This window comes from Diprion similis, chromosome 4 (genome assembly GCF_021155765.1).
Source record: "Diprion similis isolate iyDipSimi1 chromosome 4, iyDipSimi1.1, whole genome shotgun sequence".
NCBI lineage: Eukaryota > Metazoa > Arthropoda > Insecta > Hymenoptera > Diprionidae > Diprion > Diprion similis.
Window position 1 is genome coordinate 15,635,580 of NC_060108.1, and position 20,223 is coordinate 15,655,802.

The following is a 20,223-nucleotide window of genomic DNA, read 5'->3' on the forward strand; positions in this document are numbered from 1 at the left end:
ATCAACTCAGTGCTGTCATTTGTCTCTGGAAATCCGAAACAACCATAATTTGGGGTTCAGTCGTTATTCATTTGAATGTAATTCAAATCTGAACCTACGTATACACGACGTCGATCCTCGCTTATTGCGTTACGTTATATCAAACCAAAAAAACCATTCTTAAGCGATGTTAAAATACTTCAGATTCAAATGGTTCAAAGTCGGTGGGAATCGGATACCGAAAACATAATATGTGCATTGTGCAACCACGGAAATTCCAACGCGATTTGCGTTCCAAACGAATATTGGAACGAAATACTTTCATTGAGTATTTCGGTTAGGCAAGGCTCAGCTATTATTGTCGTTTCCTGATGTGAGAAGCAAGATCAACAGGTTTCTGATCATTCTTAAGATCATGCTTTTCACGTAGAGACTTGACCGTAGGATTTTGAAAGGTTAAATCGCTGCTCCTTTGTACAGTGAATTTTCATCCTACGATGGAAGTATTATTATATAGATTGAAATTGCTGGTTGATTATTGAGAAAGAGGATCCTTTCAAATGACAGAGAAAAACTTCGTCTCTTTCCTGACCCCACTTGGGTCGCGTGCGTTCGTTCTCGAATTTCTCAAACTCGCTCTTATCGTGAACGTACGTCACGATTGTATTTATCATAATGATCAGTAGTCCAATGAACACAGGAAATATCTCCACGCTAAGAGTCACGACTGTGGAAAACGTTAAACCAACCCGATGATAACAATGAGAAAAATCATCGAGGAGAATCAGGTATCGAATCAAGAAGTCTAATTTTTACTAGCCGAATTATACACAGCAAAGCTCTGCCTTCGAGCAACCGCATTCGCAGATAATCTCTAAATCGATCAAAGAATCGATCATTCCGTAAAGTCTGGAAAACAACAAAAAAGCGCTTAGGTGACATGGGAGAAAAATAAATGCCTTTATACCGGACCTTTATATCCACTTCAAATTCCACAGTATCGATGTATCGGATTGCATGGCATTGATTCGTCTGCTGTAATTCTCCGTTCTAGTTCAAGCACTAATTGCAAGAGAACTAAAAATCCACGAATTTCGAATTCAAGTTATCTGTCATTCTCTTGTAAGAGGGTTGATCAAATTCTTAAACTCCGATCAACTCTAAAAAAAAATAGGTGAGAGGTTAAAAAATGGCACGTATACACTATTAACAGTTCCAATTTACACCAAATCAACGATGAGGGTAGAATGTCTTCGATAAAAAATAGGCTCACCTTACACGCACTATCAACAATTTATGTGTTTTTCTAGTGCCATTGCGATTGGAACAACTGGTAACGAAAAGACGAACTTGATTCGGAGCGACGGAAATGCAGCGCTCCTATCGTCGATCCCCTTCGGCCGCCTCAAATCCCTGAATAATTTACTCTCATTTCGTATTCCGCTCATACCAATAGATATTGGCGAGAAAACGCGACTTCTCCATTTTGTTTCCATAATCGAGAATGCAACGATCTTACCACGATGTGTATCGCAGGAATCACAGTTACTTACCTTTCCTCCAGGACGCGATTTACTGTATGAACTTTTAGCAGTGATTTTTTTGTCAATTACGGAACGCGCAGATCCGCCAATTGCTAATTCGTCTATCCAGGTGTTAAGCAATCACCCCGCGCAATCATGGGATAATCCTTATTCATGGATCTTCTTAAAACCATACAAAAGCGGCAGGATCGGATGAGCCTCCAATGCAACGAGCATCGTTGTAGAGGGGCAGGATTAACTATTAACTGAAATTAGTTCAGAGTGGTCTGATTGTGAGCGTTGTGGTGAATACAAACTACCGAGTAAACTTTACACGGTGAAGAAGAAACCGATCTTACACATTCTCCGAGGACTCGCGGCATAAATACAAGTCGATGAAACTTCTCTTGTGAATTATAACGTGGCGCAGGATTCCATACAACCCTGACTACCGGTGGTAGATCGAGGTGCTCAAATGCAGCTCGCACAAACCAGAGAACACATTCCGTTCTGGTATGACTGCAGGAGTCGCAAGGCAGGCGTTATTGATATATGCCAACCACCGTGCCTTAAAGACGAAAGACGTAAACCCTGGAAGCCGAAATCAATAGTCTGAGAAGAGACTAGAGACTGCCTCACCACCTTCCTCGGACAGGGATCCCCGATGCTGGATGCAGATACTCATCGAGCCATATTCCTTGTCTCTTGGATGTGGCCACACAAGCGCTCCCACAGTCATAGGCGAGGTGTTCAGAGTGCCAAGTCGAAATGGAATGTCACTGTTTTCGAGTATTACAAGCAATGGAATTCGACATCAAAAAGGAAGTGGTCGGAGATTTGCTAGTCCTTAAGTGGCCTTCTCGTTCATCTCGAGGGTCACGGGCTGGCGGGCATTTTGTTAAGCTCCATAATGCGTAAGCTGGTGGCTTCCATGGGCTGACAGCGGAAGTAAGACGAGTGGCATCGTTATATTCAGTAGTGCTGCGTCACTCTGGAGTGCCTTTTTCATGGGCAACAGCTGTCGCGTCTAGAAGCTCTTCTCTGTTAGTTGTTTACTGATTTTTAAGCGGGACGTTTAACCGGCACGTGCGTAACAGCTCGACGCTGCCAGAGCAGAGAGCTTCTTTTACGGAAAATCTTAATTCATACCTAAATGTATGAAGAATGAATGTTTCGCTCTTTATTTGTCACTTTTTGTCCCCGGTAGAAATTTCAAAGTCATTTCAGTCGTATATTTCATGATTAATGAATTATATAATACGAAAGACGTTTTAAAGTGTCCCTGATGAACAATGCATATAATAATTATATTGCTTTCGAAGGATTGAAAAGTCCTTCAATTCTGTGAGGAATGGTGAAATTGCGTCATTTTTCTTTTGGAAACTATATAAGAAAATTGATTTCTTACATATATTCGGCAATTCTTTTATACCATTTCAACGAAAACGCGTAGATCCATAGAGGCAATAAACATTGGAGCGTCGAAAGCTGGTTCCGGTTTTTTACACGGTCGACACGCCGACCATCCGGATTGTTCGGAGAACTTTTCTTCGTAGCTTATTGAATTCTTGCGTGTCGAATTAAATTTTACCGACTGACTTTTTTTTTACTTTTTCCACCTTTTTTCCATTACGACTTCGGAGTAACAGGCGGATGGCGTGCCTGCAGGATATTCTCTGGCTAACAGCTAGGTCGTACTACTTCTATGTCTTACTACGGCCGACGAGTTCTAAACACTCGTTTCGTCTTACCGGGAAGTAATTTGTTCCCTGGGAAAAATCCCGGAGCTGATCGTTTTCTCGGATACGTCGGCTTCACTCCACACTCGTCGTACAGCGATCTGCAATCTCAAATTTTTTGCGATGCGATTTCCAAATATTGGACTCGGTTAGTCCTAGCCGTCTTCTTGCGTTATTGACAAATGCGAAACCTGATATCAAGCGGCCTTTCGATGAAAAGCGTTCAATGTCGATTGGTTATTGCCGCCCTGTCACTCCCCTCTTAGAAATTACAGTAAAACTTTAACGAGATTCGTACGAACTCACCTTGCATGCTCATAGCTACAAAAGCAGGGGATTCCTGCAGGAGAGAGGCAATTACCCGTAATGCCTAGCTGTACTTGTAAAGTCTACTTTGTAAAGAGCTTGTAAATCGGTAACGTGAAACTTGTTATTCAGATACTTTGAAAGAATTAGGAGCGTAATGAAAGTGCTGGAAAATCCTCCTACCTTGTCATCAGCGACGAGTTGCGCCTTTGCGCCACCGACTATCTCGCAAAAATATTCGGCTGAAAAATTCACGTTCAAAAGTAACTTGCAGCTGGTCATAAGAACGTGCCGTTCAATGTATAAGCTCGGCTCTTGAGTCAGGTTGGTGGTCTCTGAAACGAAACGACTTTACAAGATCAACTAGGACTCTTATGGGATCAGACAAGTGGTCTTACCAGCAGCTCTCCTGCTTTCGGTTCACAACTACTGTCTCAGCCGACAAATTCTCAACCCTGCAAAAGAGTTTCAGCCACTTAAACTTGGTTTTAGAGTAAAGAACCCAATTCCCGAGACAAATTTCTCTCATATTACACACCGAGCGAAATATCGCGTTCGGGAAAGGTTCGAATTAGACAAACAGTATACGCGATGATTTCCGATCAGTTTAAAAAATGGCAGTATTTCTTTGCTACGGACTATCGGGAATAAAAGTTCACCGCGAAAATATCGCGGAACCGCGTCTTTGGAAGAAAAAAATAAGAGGAAAATTACAATTCTTCGGTGTCGCAAGTAATTGGGTGAAGAAAAGACGTCCAATGTATTATGAATCTCGTTAAAACGATGAAAGTTTTCAAAGTGCTTACAATAAAGAGTGCAGCAAGAGAGATTCTCGATAGGAGGTGGGCTTATCGCGAATTGGCCCCGTGGACACTCGCCGCCCTCCGGCAGTGTTTCAGCAAATTTAGCCACTTTCTAACTTTTCGAGCGGCACCTGCAAGAGCGGGTCGGTATTACACAACGTAGAGAGTCGAGCACGGAATTTCCCCGAGCGTTCAGCCCGCAATCTCCTCTGTCTGAAGTCTGCGGCATATCAAACAGCCGTCGACTCGCCGTTATAATGTTCCAGAAATCCGTGGCAGTGAGCGTAGGTAGAGATAGGTAGGTATAGCGTGAAATGTAATTACGAATTTGCAGAACTTGTCAGATAGATTCGCTAGCCTCGAGAGTTCAGCGGTGAAAATTCACCTCACATTCGCTATCAAACTCAAACAAACAAACAACCGAGGAAACAAGAGATTCGTGTACACCAAAATCTCCGGCTGTTATGCATCTATGGACCTGCGAAACGGCCTCTGATATTAAATCGGGAGTGAAAGGATTCTCGGCAAACGGGGTGAGCTTTAAGGGCGATTGGCCGAGGGGCGAGAAAAAACGACTAGGCTGCTCCGTGGCCCGTTACGATCGTGCTTGCCCGGTAAGCCCTCGTGATTGCCTCCGATGAAAGAGATCAAGATGCTGTTTCTTCACCTTTCGTTTCTTCCTTGGCCACAGTTGCCGCTGCTCATACTTTGTGTCTCGAGTTTCCGCTTACCGCAGCAAATATCATCCATCCATAGTATTTTAAGAGTCGAAATTGAGCCTGACTTACATCCGTGGTTCGTCAAAAAGTTTGTCTTGTACTGAATTTCGCATTTAATCGAAGAAAAGACGGTTCGCTTTGCCCCTCTTTTATTAATATCAATGTCAACTTACCTCGGGGTAGAAATAAATCACCACCGAAGATTAGGGTGGTAATTAGTGAGATTTAAGGCTCCTGCTCAACGGTTTTCAGAGCCTTCATGTTCAAAGCCCGGGGTAAAATCCAACTCTCCGAATAATATTATTGACGTCTCGTATATCGCGCTCAAGGAGGATCAAGATATTCGCAGAAGTTGGTAGAATCCAATCATGCCGGGATATTGTTGGATTATAACTCGCGCCGTGTAGTTCTCGCTCGCTCTCGGCCTCTTCCGTCCTTCTCTTTATTCCGAGACTGTTGGATTCACGGGAATTTCTATGGGGATGATATTCGCCCAGCCCGCAGTGACGCTCCCGTAAACTCATAATCATTATCGACAGAATCGGTGCATTTAGCAGATGGAAATAAAGGATCGAGTACATATACGGAGAAGAAAAAAAATATCACGATATCACGTGATATTGCGCAAGTGTTAAAATATTATGGACGAGAAAAAATAATCAATCTTCCTGCACAACCGGCGTTGCTTTAGCTACTTCAAATTTGCAGCCACCACTGCATCATTCCGTTGATCAGATTTCACACCACGCAACGTGCAGGTCGGTAACTCATTGAAAGCCGTCCCCCGGTGGTAATTGTTGTAGCCATAAATCAGTCTTCGTTAATTCGGAATAAAATTCACACGAATCAGTTGACAGATCAACCTCAACGGTAAACAAATCCAGTGCTGCCTCTGTGGCCTCGTTAAACAACACAGAGAAGAGTTCACAGCGTACGCTGGTGGAAACACCAGCAACGATTCGGATCAAAGCTTCAGTGGTTATTAACACTGCCGGTTACCTCGATTGTCTTTGACGTTTTGAAAGCAGTTTTTCACGCGTGAAAAGCCGCGAACAGACTTGGAATTTCAAGGAAAAAGATCCGCGCTGGAAAATGTTCGAAACTGTCTTAGATCAAGAGCCAACATCCCGAAGCAGGAGCGACGTTGAAGTACCTGATTGTTGGTATGGAGATTGTGTCTTGCACTGAGAAATGCACGGATGAATGTCGTGCACACTTGTTGGTCGATACATAATGCATTGTGAGCTAATATTAACGCCACCGCATTCAACAATCCGGGACGCCCCTGAACAATGCTTCATTTCGCGTATTGATCATTGTCCGAGAAGATGTCGGAATCGCGTAGTTAAGCCCCCGACCACTTTGTCAAACCTTTGTGAATGCAACTCCTCGACAAATTCTCCCAGTATCAATCTGTCTCTCTTTGTGGCTCTCTGAATTAATCTGGATATTTTTACGAGCTTTGTCATGATAATCGTACGAGCTGAGCACAAAGCTTCGCTTGGAGCATTGTTGAATTTGGAATTATAGAAACAGCTTGATTTCATCATTTACGATATCATACAGCAGCACGAGAAAATAACCCGCACTTTATATTCACGAATCAAGGCAAGTCTCGAGGTCGAGTCCTCTTAAATTCAGACTCTGCGCCGTGATTTCTCATACCGATATACTGGTAACGTCTTAAAATTGGGCTCTGTTTCTCTCTTTCTCTCCAGTATCCTCGTACCAATAATTTTGGCCTGCCGAGTTTCAGTTATAGAAGGGAAGCAATATTCTCAAGGAATATATAGCTTTTCAAGTGCTTGGAAATTGAGCCGCATCATATTAACTTGTTACCGAGTCAATCATTTTATAGCAGGGACTCTTAAGGTTTCCTGTTTTATTTTTATTTTACTCTTATCTCGTCAAATATTTGATCAGAGGGAAGAACTGTATTACGTAGTAAAAATTAATATCAGAATCAAGATGAAGGAGGGTATAAGAAAGCATAATTAAAAATGAAACAGGGATATTGATTAGAAAATCAAATTTAGAGTACTTGTTTGAAGTATATATAATATATTTATGTACAATAGTAATGTACAATATACAATAGCTAAAGTAATTTTCAAATATTTTTATACATCTTATGAGTAATAACTATACTTTCAATTTTCTTGTTGATCACCGTAACATCATTCGTTTCGTTTGAGGACCTGACGGTCACAGAAATCTAAGGTTTTTATCTTTTGCTTGAGCACATATGTTGCAAGTGTCTCCATGCCAACCGCAAGTACCACATTTTATCCGGAGAGATAACAAACGGCTTTTCCAAACCCCAATAAATGGTTATTTCATTTACGGTATCAGCAGCTGCGTCCTTAAGACGTCGCCGTCCTCCGTTTCTGTCCTCTTTCCCTGAATCTCGTTCTTCTTTCTGTCGCTTCTTTTTCCTTTTTTAAGTTCTGCTGCAAATTCAATAGAGAATTTCCGATGTTTCGTCAAAAGGCGAGTATACAACGTAACTTGTGGCGTAAACAATATATTTTCAATCGTAGTGTGTGTATTCATATGTGGTTTGATTTATTGCATGAATTTCAAGCCAACTATCATAATGCCAACTTTTCATAATTTTGCGAATATATTTTTATCGGCTATATTGTTTGGCAGGGATGTGCGTTTGAATTTTTTTTTAACTTTTGAAGAAAAAAACGTGTTTTCGATATTTTGGCATCCACACCGTTTCGCTGTGCCACCCTTGAATTAATTATTCGTAGAGATTGAATATCCCGCAACCTTATCTCAGCTTTGAAAATCTGAATTATTTATTCGAGAGGAAATGATATGCGAGAAAAATCAGACGAAGGCGTTTCGACGAGGAAAATGAATAACCAGAGGAATCTTTTTGGGCAAAAAATGTAGCTGAGTGAAAAACGAGCATGTAGTGACGAGATTAATCCAAGTTACGGCAATCACAATGTCGTTACGAGGCGAGCCACGCAAAACTTACAACTCGGCTCGACGAACTAGTGGAACTCTAACTTTGTCGTAATGAAAGTTCAGATTGATGCTTTCAGATGAGCTTTTCTATTTACGGGAAAGCTGGGCGGCTTCTTTGTGACCGAGTATAAACGCTGAGGTGAAATTAATATTTGCACATTTTAATACCGTAAGTTTAATAATTGCTTATTGCTCCATGGGTACAACCCATTGTAGTTTGAGGCCCGCCTTTATCACCCTGCTAAAAGTTATCGCCACCCCCAAAAGGAAATAATAATCACGTCCCATTCCTCGTACCGTATAATAATCCAGGTGTGAATTACGGCTTATAAATATGTATATATTACGAAACAAAAGTTTAAACCCACCTTCGTGTTAAGAGGTGGTCCCGAATGGATCCAAACGATTCGATTGATCATTTCAATAACGGAATGACGAGCTCCTGTGCTGAATAATTAATAAAAACACGCTTAATTTCTGCAAACTCACTCGCCGAATCTCGGGTGCTGAACTTCACTCATTCATTGCCTGTCCCGCGCAAATTCAACCCTTCAACACCGCCGAGGTATGAATAGATAACGCGTATGCATGCACAGGTGAGTCTCACTGCGCCCAAGGCGAACTTTATCAGTACCCAATGATGTATTTTCAGGAAATGCTGACACGACTACGGGCCGGAAGTGCACGCAGATAGCTGTTATCTGCTTGCAGTTTAACCGCGGGTGCAGTTGTAACAACGCCTATAATCGCCGCAACTCTGACGTTTGAAAATCAAAAATTTACCAAAAGTGAAATACCGATCAAAGATAAATCATTTTTAACATCGCAAGATTCAAATCGTAATTGGATACAGTGTGCATACGAGACTAATCCGAGTCCCCGATAGATCTTTGAAATACAATTCCAATTACCTTTCCACGTTCAACTTTATCGCACCTAATTCGAAACTTAGTTTATATCGTCTGCAGTTTACAGTAAAAAAAAAAAAAAGGAATTTCAATATTCATATTCAATATCAATACACAAAGAGTAAAATATTGTCTTCCGTCTCATTGGGGTAGTGGCAGTACATTAATGCGGAAGTAATAGCGCAAAATTTGATATGACAAAATCTGCTAAATATCGTTTTATTGACCGTTATACTTGAACGCTGATCGCATGCTGAGTACCTCAATCTCACGAGAATATAATTGTGAATTCGAGGAAAGACAACTATTCATTAGATATCAATTTACAGTTATTAAAATGACAGGTGACAATACTTGAACACCCTTCATCGTCACAAATCAACAAGCCGTTTCCGGTCAACCGAAATAACTCACCCATCCGTCGGACCATAGATGATCCGTTACTACTGCAGCCGAACTTCGTCTGTCGATTATCGGGCATTTCTACTTACAGGTAAACAGCGATGGCAAGTAGTAACGGTCTTGCATCGGACAGACGCGTATCGGAGATTCGAAACATTGTGCAGTTTGAACGTTTCCGAATGTGATAAGTGACCGAGTAAACTAGCGCTCATAGAATGATAATATCATGTTACAATTGCCACATATCACAATTGTAAAATACTGTACATGATACACGTGTGAGAAAAGCCTGCACAAGAAGAAATTAAGAGTATTAACGTGAGTGTATCAATTATTAACACGCTTAAGCGCAATTATTGATCCTTTTATTTTATAAAATTATAAATTGACGGCACTAAAACGAATCGCTAGAGGGTTGGAGACTAAAATTTTGTTTCTTGGTCGTTTTAGAACTAAGGATCAAACATATACAACCAAAGAAGGTCAATAATTGGGACACGGTTAGTAACTGGTACACTCACCTTATACGATCTAAGTGAACCATCTCACGAATCACGTAACGAAAGAACTTCAAAGTAATAAAAAATTTCCTTTGCGTAGTAAACTAAGTAGGGTTATGATATAAGAGGGTGTGCTCGATTCTTTGAAACACAAAATTCGGTACAATTTAATATATACCTATGTGTATATATAATATATATGTACTTACGGTAAGGTGATACCGGGGCCGGGTGACGGGGCGTGTGTAATCCGACGCAACGAGTTTGCCTTAACAACTTACCCCTATTTAAGGGGTTCGCTAGAAGCTCGTGATTACAGGGGGAGGTTAGACAATTTAGAAAGTTGTTCCCCCGCGACTTGCTGAATCTGGGTGATTATAGGTTTACTCCCGAGAGACTAACGTGAATGTATAATATGCATTTCCCAGGCATTGCCCAAATTGAAATTAAATCATCTATAATATTATGCCGAGAGTTTTCCGCATAATTCACAGCTAAACGCCAGCAGATAGGCAACCGTAGCTACGCTTTCAATTTTTGACACCAAAGTTGTTGTGTTAACAACAAAATGTAGCTTCCGTTGCCTATTTTCAGGCGTTAAGTGCCAAGTTCCCGCCTGATGGAGAAATTTAAGTCCATCGATCTTTATCGCGAAAAATCCCGATAAAAATCCGACAAAAAATAAGAAGCACGAAAATGAAACTACACTACTGCATTCGTGGTCGGATTAATTTTCGCGCATTGTGAACCATGGTGCGGTAAGCATGCCGACGTCGGTGATTCGCAAATTCACCACTCGCTATTGTCTATCGGCTCGTTGCAGGCTGCTGCAGCGCATCGATTCAACCCCTGTACCTACTTCATTCTGCGTATATTAAGTTTCGCAAGCAATACATTGTTTTCCGACTATATTTCATCAATAATTAGGAATTCCAACGAAATATTCACGCCAAGATTCACCGAGTTTGTTGTGGCTACATTTTATCCGAGTCTTTCGACTCCCCCATTCTTTGATGACTTATCGTAAAATTTTGGGGGAGCAAAAAGGTACCGAAACAATGTTCTCGATGAGGCCAAAACAGTGTATCCGGCTTTGTTCTTCTCTCGGAGCTGTTTTTTTACGGTTTCTTTTTTCTCGCATTGTATTATACGGATAATTAGTATTTACGCGACGTTTTGACAGCGACAAAAAGAACTTGCCCGCGGGTGGCTGGCGTCTAATAATGAAAGGAGGAAATCATCCAAAACAGCTTACCTCATACACACAAGTTTCAGCTGTGATTTAGCTATTAATAACGAAAGGAGTTATATTATCCCGCTGAAGGGTCAAGCTTTCCGCTGGGTCAGGCGGGGCAAAATGAACAGATTACTTTTTCCCGTGTCCGGCGACGCATACGAACACACACACACGCACACACCTTCGTAGACGTTTGTCCCATGAAATAGTGCGGACGTAACAATAGCCGTGATTTATTTTTGTAATTTAACTAAAGCCCGTCCCGCAGCCTGCAGGCTGACCCCCCACCAATTCCTGCACCATGAGAGAGTCTGAATATTAAAACGAGCTTGGCACGAATTAAAACTGTATTTCACATCCGCCATTCGGGATCCCCTGTTCTAGTCACCGCACAATCATTAGACGCATAGTTCGCGTCTCCGTAGAGAAGGAGGGATGTTAAGCTTCCCGAAAGGGGATTCTCTCCAGTATCTAGGCTCCGCTGTCACTCGGGAAAAATGGAAGGAAATTGGTGAAAAAGAACTGCCTTGTCAAATTTCTCATCTAATTAAAAGACAAGAGGAAGACCGATAAATTGTCGCGTGCCTATGCCTTGTCCAACTTTTCGAGTATCGCTTTTACGAATTATATATCTTGAAATTACTTTGAAAAACTTTTTATACCAGATCGACAAAAAGATAGCGGAAAGATAAGAAAATACAATTCTTTTACACGCTGTTCTTTATCCTCTGATATAGATTCTACGCAATACTTATGCAACAATCTGTTTCGGCAGACATGGATCGTTTAATTTGTTAGTTGATTGTGTAATTCCCCGATTTATTACATCGCTATATCACTTAATCATATATACCGTGTAGCAATGTTTCCATACTTTTTTCCCCAAAGATGCAGAGATATTTTTCTACGGGAAACTTATATGCATCATGCACTGCATTCCTGAGTCTTTACAATGCTAGCGGACGTATTTACTCGGTTGAAAGAATTTCGCAAAGAATCGCGGTCTTGCGGGCAAGTCGGAAGAGTTGTTATCATGATTTCTGCCATTTAAATTACTGCGGAGTAATTATCGCGATGTTGATTGACAGTAAAAAAAATAAAAGGACAAAATTTTATCAGCTACTCCCTCTTCGTATTAATTGTAAATATCGTTTCGATACACTTGTGATATTCGCGAAAACTTGGAGAGCAAAGATTGAAGGTTAAATAAATAAGAAAAATGGGGAGAAAAAAATGTGTCGGGGAAAAAAAGCAAGAAAACGGTGAGAAAATGAAATAGGCGGTTAAACTTGAAGCGAATATATTTCGTGTTTATGGCGGAGGCGAGGGTGGTGGGTGGTGGGTGGTGGGTGGACACGAATACCTACACACGTAGACCCGAGACATTCACCCCGCGGTGTTTCCCTCGACCATGCAAAGTCTTTCGGGTAAATTCTACTCTCGCGTAAAATGCTAAGCGCGCACCGTGAAACTCGCCCGGCTTCCCCGCTTTCGGCGGCTCTTGCACGCGGCCATCTAGTTTCTTTCACGTCGTCGGTCTTCACCAGCCAACCCGACTGGAAAATGTGATTCAGCGAAAACCTCGACGAAATTTCACATCACCGGAACATATTGCGTCCCGTTTTTAAAGCGTCGCGATGTTCCGCGCTATTCACGCTTTTACCAAAATTCCTCCACACTCGTATTCATATGCAGGAATTATACTTATACGGAATCGCATGCGTCTATTGCACTCGTTATTATTATACATATGCAAGTCGTATTACGCACGCCTTGCCGCCGAGATTGCGAAGCAATTGTTTTCGAGAAATTTCTATTCGTTCGAAAAACGAGAGAAGCAACGTAGAAAAAAGAAAAAAAAAATACTGGCGGTATCATTTTTTCTTTTCTTTTTTTTTTTTCACTCCCACAATGTGAAATTTTTCGAGAACAACGATCTAGGGGAATTTAATAAATCGGCTAAAAGCCTTTTGAAAGTATATTAATTTTAAACGTCAGTTATAAAGTTTGACAGGCCAGCTTCCATAGTGTCAGCAACTTAAATTGCTCGTGCGGATTTTATTTCTTTCAAATTGACTGGACCAGACGGTATGTTTTTTCACTCCGTGCACGAATTGATACAGGAATAAATTTCACTCGATCATTATTTGACTGTTCGGCAAAGATAGGCGAGAGATATTTCAGCCGCCCTCACGTGCCCGAAATACGAATTCTATCATTACCGTGATTATTGACCCCATTCCGTAAGCCTCTGGTAATCATCCACGTCCGTATCCGAATAGACATTTTCTCGCCATCAAGCACTTATTATATATACGTTCTAACACGATTGAGCGTTTTCCGGCCTTTTGTCAATTGTATAATTCGTTAGTCACCATCTTCGAAAAGGTTTCCGTCAGATTCAAGCTGTTCATTTGAGAGTTTCGGTAATTTGACGAGTTTAAAAAATGCTGAAATATTCAAGAATTCGCAAATTATTCGAATGGAATTACTCCTGAAGAGAGTCTGTCTCAGAATTTTTCTTTTTTTTTCTTTCCTTTTTGCAAACGAGGCTGTATAAATTGAAGAATCTCATGGCATATGTACCTACAGGCTCATCAACTTTAAGTCGAGGGCTTTCATTCCACACAACGTTATTGAAGAAGGCCGCAGCTACGCCCTAACCTTCTTTCACACGTACCTAATATCCATCATTAGAAAAATCGTAGTGAGCGTCATTAGATGAATTGCCGCGGGGTCCGCTGTGAGCGTCAGAATTTTTGTTTACTTGCGTCAAATTTTTTGCTCGTTAATGTGCGCTCAAATCGTTTTGGACACCGCAGTTCCTTTTTTAATACGCTTCGAGTTTATACATTGAAAAGAATCACCCGCTTGCAAAGATTTGACCTTCAGAATCTTTGCAGATCGCCTTAGGCACGAGGACAATGTATAATCATGGAGTTAGACAACGCGTTTGATTACTAATAATATAAATAATCGTAATAATAAATTAGAGTTTGAAAAGTGGGATGAAAAAAAAATGCAAAATACCTCACCTCATGTTTATTTAACGCATACCACTCGAGGATGATAATTGTCTCCGAGAGCCTCGCACTAGTCATTGCTATGCAAATCGCAAAATAAACTTAACCGATTTGCCAGGGTTAGAATTATTATACCAAACTGCCAAACTTTTCAGCGTCAGTATAATTGTGTAATGTATAATGCGCGTAATGTGCTTGTGCGCATTATAGTATCAGGTTAGAAATCTGCACTGTTGGATAAGTTCAAGTCTGTCTTTTCTCTCCTATTTTCAGAACGAAAAACCGATAATTCGAGAATTCTGTGTTAACTGAAAAATTGGCAAATTTTGGCAGAATTTCTCTTTAAGGTTCGCGAGTGAATCTTGGAACTAATCATGACCCGCTTTCTCACTGGGTCGGCGAAGGTCGCGTCTGAATGCTGCACGAGATCCGTAATTGAGTCGGGACCCGCGAAAGTTCGTCATCTTCCGCCAGTATCTTCTCGAGTATCTGGCAAGTATCTCAGGGTACAATCAAATTACCGAATCCACTTTCAGAGACATTATCGGAACCGTTCGTCCCTTTCTGCCTTCCGGATTCCCCTAACTTTTGTGCTTCTACGCCAACAGCATCCTTCAAGGATGTATAGGAGCTGGTACTGTCAGCTAGAAAATACGTCGATACGAAAACATGACTGAGTGAAGGTAAAGAGTTGAGAAGTCTAACTGAACCTGATTTAGTTGGACATTATCAAAAAACACCATGAGATTTGGGAACCAACGTTTAAGCTCTGAACTTCGACCGTTAAAATTCTCTTTTCAATAAAGTCTAAGAAATCGTCCGATTTTAAAGATCAATAGTTTACCTTAATCATAAATCGATATAATAAAAATCTCCTGAGAAAGATTTTTTTCTTGAGCTCGTCGATTAGTAAAAAAATAATCTATTATATGTAAAATCGCAATAATTCACAAACGTTGGGCTTGTAATTTAGTAAAAAAATGATTATTGTTATCAAAAATCAGCGGAGAATTCATTCACGAAGAAAATGATCTATTATGAATCAGAATTGAATAAATAATTTGGATTTTCCAACAAAAAATGATAGTGTAACTGCATTATTTTTCCGTAGAACATATAATCAAGTTTTTAAATCCAAAGTTCACAGGTTTAAATTTTTTGCCTGTATCGCGAGAATGTTTTTAGTTAACTGCAACTGTAGATCAGCTTCCATGACACTTTACGATTTCTTGTTTCGTCACGCTTTTTCGATCTGACTGTACGTCCCATACATCCTAATTCGCTTAACCGATGATCAATCCTCGGCTGTGCAATAACGTTATACTGCAGTTCGCACAGCTGATGTGTATTTACTGCCCGTCTCCCGCCATATTGCCTCGAATCGCAAAATTGCCTCCTTCTCGAGTCTTAAAAGTTTCACCGCTATCATCATTACGCTTATTTATCGTCGTTTTCGCTCGGGAGGCTGAAACATCCTGTAGAGGAGAGACGAACCCTCGAGTTTCACTGGCAGAGAATTAGCTCGCTAGAAAGTGAATTAACTCTTAAACCAAGTTGTAATTAGTTAATTACGAGACTACTGCAGCATTTCCACGACTTTCTGCTCATGATTTTTTTCCTCCCTTTCTCTCACTCTCTCGTACCTTTTACTTTTATTTCGTTAGGGTTGTAGTTTGCACCTACTTTGGCTCAAGTTTTCAAATAATCGACGTAACAAGCCTCCCTCAGTCGCAGAACTTACTTAGTTTCTTCACAAATCAATGGTGAATTGGTTCCAAATTAATCATCGTAAGCAATTATTTCAGATATTTCTATCTAAAAGTGGCAAAATGGACAAAAACAACAGGTCTTCTTGCATTTTTTTCAATCAAAGGATCAAACAAATAGTAAAAAATAAATGAATAATGAAAATGAAGTGAGAAAAGGAGGATAAAACGTATGAACAACGAAGCACGACGAGCATAGCTGTAACCTATATATCCTACAAGTTTGGGCTAATAGCTTTGCTCGAGTACTTTATTCTTTATATTTGTCGGCCAAAGTATTCCTTGAACTGAATTATTACTATCGTTCTGATTACTTTGATTAGTATTTTTGTTGGTGCTGTGATTGTTGTTGTTGTTGTTTTTTTTTTCCTATTTGTTTGCTTTTCTCCCGAACTTTCTTTTGTCGTCTCCAAATACTAATTAAGAACCTCGGGCTGCAGGCCGGTGTCAGACGCGAGACTAGATGTATACCTATAGCATAACGAAGGGGACAAACAGAGCAAAGAGAGAAGAACGACGGGTTGAGCGATGCTCCTGGAGTCTCGTAATTAAGAGGTGATTTTGTCCGACGATAAGATAAAACGAAAGCTTGCCTTGAAATATTTTTCAAGCGCGAGACTTCAGACGCGAAAAAATAACTCTGCAGCCTTCAGAGGATTCGGTCATGGAAACTGAGGATCGCACTCGTTGCCTGTACGACGCTGCTCTCGTAATTACCTTGTTCAAGTGTAGTATTGAGGATCGGACGAAACGTTTTCTCAACACGTTTTGCCTCCCTATCTCTGCGATTTTCCATCCTCGTCTTGTTTATTAATTAGCAAAACTTAATCGATCAATGATTGAAAAATTTGTTCCATTGTAATTCCGAGCGATGGGGAAGCCTGGCAGACGTCCGAGAAACACGTTCGTTCCTACGTAACGTCTGTGCACGTGATTACCTGCAACGTTCGTTACATAAATTGACAAAGGAAATTTTTCACAATGCCAGTGATATACTTTGCAATTATAAGTCTGTTTCCGTTGAAGAAAACGTGACTATGGCGAGAATTGCGGGACAATTACCGGGTGTGACGTAACTAAATGGAAACGAATTTTTACACAAGAAGTCTAGGAGAAGAGAGCGGGTGAAATTGAGCGAAACGTAAACGAGAAACGTTTTATTATCTTCTTAATTATGAAAATTTTAAGCTTTGAAGGGTGGCCGATATGACGTCGTCTTTGATTATTCGCCCCGCTACCTCGGCGGCTTCCGGTCTCTTGAAATATTGCCGCGAGCCTTCTTTGACGGCCTTTGTTTACGACCCTTCTACCTTTCCAAGTGTATTATACCTATATTTAGTCATAGAATACAACGTAAAATTTTCGCAAAAATTTTTTAGTTACTTTTTCATCTCTTCTGAGTCTCAGCGTGACTTGAGTGGTTGCGTTCAGGTCAGGTGCTTAATTTCTTGTGCTTTCTTGGCCGTCAGAGCGATTGCCGATTGTGTCGATCGCGTGAACTTGTCGCATGCGTGTTCACCAACACACCGGTGCTAATTGAAGCGCTGTAGGTGTGGGTGTGTCGATGTACTATCACTTCAGCCGCTCTGAAAATTTCCAAGCCCTCATAGTCTCTAAGTGTCGAATACCTCAGGTACCTCGGCTACTAATTAGCTGTATCCATCAAGGACCTGGCGAAGGACGCCGTTTGGATTCTTGGCCTGTTTCCCTGGCACTATACTAGCTAATAAGCTCCGTTCTATTTCAAGAGCGGTGAAAACTGTGCTCAAAAGGCTTGATTAATTGGCCGATGTTTAAGTGAGACTTGATTACTGTGCGCAGAAGATCGATGGTGTTACTTAGTTACACAGGAGCTGGTATCAAAGATTGAAAAGCTTACGTGTTGCAGCCCTGATTTTGGTGCCCGTTATCAAATTCTTGAGGATAGCTCGGAGGTGGTAGACAGCAGGCTGTCGGATTTTCTGGCATCAGTCAGATCCATTCATGTATACTATGTGCTTTTTCGAAGGGTATGGAAAGGGTTGTTCATAATCAGCTGACTGCCTACTTAGATTCAAAGTGCTTATTGGATCCGTATCAGTCGGGTTTCCGTCAAGGGTAGGTACAGTACCCAACCAGTCTGTCTTACTTAAATTAACGGCTGATGTTTAAAAAGCCATTGATGACCGGTTTATTACCTTTATTATTCTCTTCGACTTTAGTAAAACTTTCGACACTGTTTTTCATGCCAAGTTGTTGGGCATATTAAAGGGTCTTGGCTGTTCAGCTTCGGTGGTGAAATGGTTTAGGTCAAATTTGAGCGATCGCCGTCAGGCGGTCAGAGGGTTGGATAGTGAGTTAATATTAACGACGGGTCTCACATGGAACGGTACTGGATCCGCTACTTTTTTCAATATTTGCGAACGATTTGCCCTCGTCGATAGTTCACTGCAAACACGGTTTATATGCTGATGACCTTCGAATTTATTTTGCATTGTTGCCATTGAATTGTCATGAGAGGAATAACATATGAGATGTAATATGATATATTTATTGTGCAACAATTCTTAACAACCTACTTGGGGTACTTGATATTGAACGCCAGCATCTTAGAAGCATATGTGTTAAGCTTATCTCGGGAATTGCGAGAGATTTGCCTGATTGTTTATGTTTATATTTTTTACTTTATATTCTCTGTCGTTTTATTGTGTTAAAATTTTTTTTTACCTCTCTTCTTTTGTTATTTTAGTATAATTTTTTGTTTAGTTTCGTTTTATTGTGGTTTATGAGTATACTTACACATTTATTATGTACATATATATTTTTTTATGTACCGTCTGAGAGGACGTGTCTCAGGGTGAATAAAAGCTTTTTTCTTCTTCTTCTCCCTCCCTTTCATTACCACCGTGTTTTTCCGACAGGAACGTTAATTCGATTACTTGAGATACTCCACGCCTCGGTAGGCGCCGCTAGTCCATATACTGATCACAGGAAAGTTTATAAACGATAAAAGATTATCGTTTCATCGCGCTCCTATCACGTAGAATATCCAGGATCAACCTCTCAAATCCACCCCTGAATATTCCCTAAAAACTCTCAGGACGCGTGATGGTAAGAAACATGTTTATCCACTACACGGGGACTCGTAATGGTGCAGAAGTTTTAGACTAATGCGGAGGAAAATATTATACGTATTATGTCACGGTACGTAATGATTATTTTTTGAAGAGGACTACAATTTTGTACTAAAAATAAAAGTGACTCTTAGACTCTTTGACATATTTTTGGCCATTAAGAGAAATTTAATAAAAAAAATTTAAGGCTTACACTCGGCAATTAAATTGTCAATTAAATTCATCATTACTTCTTGGATTCTGCACACGTTAAAGGTTTCTTTTTCAAACAATTGGAGACTCTAATTGAAACGTTTCAAAGCTGCGTGAAATACTCCCTTCTTCTGACTCCCTTCTCACTCCGTTTCCGTTCGAACATAGTCTTAAACGTCTACACATGTGCACAAACAGCCATAAACACGTGCAGACCGGACTTGGGGTGTACAGATGAGTCATATTCTTGCATAGGGGTGGTTGCATGGCGTCATCCCTCGACCAGCTCGCCTTCTCTCTCTCTCCCACTATAACACCGAGAAATCGTTACTTCCATAGCACCAAGGAAGTCGAGACTTGGTAAAAGACGGATGCACCGCCTATGGAATAAGGATAAAGATAGAACGAAACGAGGAAATGATCATGTCGTCCGAAAGAGTTAAAAACTGCAAAACGATGGGACGAATACTATCGAAAATTCGTTCGAAGATTGCGTGGCGCGCCAGAAAACTAAAGTCCAACGTCCACTGCAACGTAATTTTTTAATTATTTACACTCTCGAGTGATACTTTGAACATCCAGATCAATTTCAAACTCTATGTTCATCGATATTGTACCCACATCTGCAGTTCGTAAAATTTTGAGATCGCGATTATTTCGATGCGTGTTACTAATTTGATATTCATTCTCTTTAAATGTCACGAACGACGGAAGAAATTCCAATGAAATGTCTATCTGAATCGAATCATCTAATCAATTGATATATATTTCATACTATTATAATGGGTATCGTTGCAATAAAGATTTATGCAACACAGGTAACTATTTAATGTAGTTATAACTTATAATACCTACATATTTCTGTGTGCAACGTCATATCCGTCTGTTCTTAGCTAGTTTGATACATTCATTCGCAGTTAAGTAAGACTTTAAAGTGAATTTAGTCGATGCATCAACATCAAATGTTTACAATAGTTACAATAAATTATATATCCAATAACCATATAATCAAGAACATTAGTGAAGTATAT